General features: G+C 37.5%; 1 protein-coding gene across 1 annotated transcript in view; it reads right to left on the bottom strand.

Moving 5' to 3' along the window:
- The window catches only part of LOC106867241 (pyroglutamylated RF-amide peptide receptor), a 173,343-nt gene that overhangs the window by 158,482 nt on the left and 12,496 nt on the right, over nt 1–2,365 (bottom strand). The window lies entirely within an intron of this gene.

Genomic DNA, 2,365 nt, shown 5'->3' with positions numbered 1-2,365 from the left:
GAGGAGGAGGAGGAGGAGGAGGAGAAGAAGAAGAAGAAGAAGAAGAAGAAGAAGAAGAAGAAGAAGAAGAAGAAGAAGAAGAAGAAGAAGATACTGAAAACGTTTAATTACTGGCTGATCAACGAAGCTTAAGTAACAATGCCATTATTAATTCAGGGCCCACTAAAAACAAAAAAGCAACACTAAAACTATCTTTAAGCAAACACGTGATCCAGAATACTGAACTTAAATTGCATCCAAAGTTCATTTAACGTCTAAAATTGTTTATATCATCTTTTTTATAGCAATTTTCCGTTTTATGGTCTCGTTCCATAAACGCTAATAGTTATGACATTTCCCGTTATTTTGTTCCTAGTCCTGTCTTTCTTATCTAATACACGTCTGTTTTTATCTCTCTCCCGCAATTTATATATTATTGCTGCGGTTTCTTCCTCTGTCCTTTTTATTTATCTAGTTCGCGTCTTGTCTCGTCTTTATCTTCCCAGCGCACACTTTTTGAACTTTTTTGTGAGGGAGAGAGTGAGGGTGAAAGGGAGAGAGGGGGTGAGAAGGAAGGAGAGAGAGAAGGGTTGTGTGTATGTATGTATGTATGTGTGAGAAGATATGTCAGTGTGCTACTGGTGAATTGTAACCCAGCACAAACTGTTGCATGCTCGGATTGAAGGCCACTAAATTGGCAACCTCGGCAAGCTCGCTTGATGAGGAAGGGGACATTGGACACCCTGCCAAATGAAAAAAAAGGTCTCTAAAAGGGTTCTTGAAATCAAGGACAGCAATGGCTATCTTATAACTCAAATGAGAGATCGAGGAAATAAATAATCTTCAAACTTATCCAATGGGGGAGAACTGGTACATGTGACAATGTACTGTCCTACAAGCCATGACGAAATATCAACTATAGCTAGATAGATAGATAGATAGATAGATAGATAGATAGATAGATACATGCATACATTCATACATACATACATATTACTCTTTTACTTCTTTTAGCATTTTGACTGTGGCCATGCTGCAGCACGGCCTTTAGTCGAGCAAATCGACCCCAGGACTTATTCTTTGGAAGCCTAGTACTTATTCTATCGGTGTCTTTTGCCGAACCGCTAAGTTACGGGGACGTAAACACACCAGCATCGTTTGTCAAGCGATGTTGGGGGGACAAACACACACACACAAACACACACACACACAAACACACACACACATACATATATATATATACATATATACGACGGGCTTCTTTCAGTTTCCGTGTACCAAATCCACTCACAAGGCTTTGGTCGGCCCGGGGCTATAGTAGAAGACACTTGCCCAAGGTGCCACGCAGTGGGAATGAACGCGGAACCATGTGGTTGGTAAGCAAGCTACTTACCACACAGCCACATATTCACATATATTTTTGTACATAAAGCATACATGTTTATATATATATAATTTGGTAAATCAATTGACCAGAAATGGCCAAACTTCTGATTTAGGAATTATTTGTGAGACTTAGAAATAAAATATCTGGGAAAGATAGTAATAAAATAAAAAAAATAATGTTTCAAAATTCTCTGCTGGAGGTACATGTTGAATCGGGCCTTATACATACATACATGCCGGGCGCTATATAGTGAATGGACATATATATATATATATATATATATATATACCTAGACAACATAATTTTAGTTCATCTTAGTGAGATATTTAATCATTGAGAGTGCACAACGACTTAGCAGGTAGCCGGGGCTTTGAATTTGATGTTTATGTGATGTGTCGTTGTACACTCTCAGTAATTAAATAACTTTCTTAGCTGATATAAAATGGCACAAATAAAGTTCATCATTGTCTGCGCGTTTGTTCGTACGTGTGTAACACATTGTGTGTGTGTGTGTGTGTGTGTGTGTGTGTGTGCGTGTGTGTGTGCGTGTGCGTGTGTGTGTGTGCTCCAGCATGGCCACAGTCTAAAGAATGAAACAAGCAAAATATATACATATTATTATTCTGTTATCTCTTCTTTACTCCGAAATATGTTTTCGGCGCGTAACAAATTGGTGAGGAAGCTTGATAAAAAAGAAGACAAAAACATTAAACTGAATGCCATGATACATACATACATACATACATATAGTTTGAATTTACAAAAAGAAACAAAAGATGAAGACAGGTGTGTAAACAACAAACAAGTGTATTAGTTTAACGCTCGGGAAAGTGAGAAAGTCTTTTACGTTTCGAGCCTGCGCTGTTCAACAGCTAAGTAACACGAGAAAATAAACAGAGAGAGAATAAAGATAGCTTTAGTGGCTAGCGGATAATCATGGCAATGATGTGTGTGTGTGTGTGTGTATATATATATATATATATATATATATATATATAT

Source organism: Octopus bimaculoides, chromosome 19, assembly GCF_001194135.2.
Source record: "Octopus bimaculoides isolate UCB-OBI-ISO-001 chromosome 19, ASM119413v2, whole genome shotgun sequence".
In the NCBI taxonomy this organism is placed as follows: Eukaryota; Metazoa; Mollusca; class Cephalopoda; order Octopoda; family Octopodidae; genus Octopus; species Octopus bimaculoides.
The sequence above is the reverse complement of the archived record's forward strand: the minus strand, read 5'-3'. Positions and strand labels throughout refer to the sequence as shown.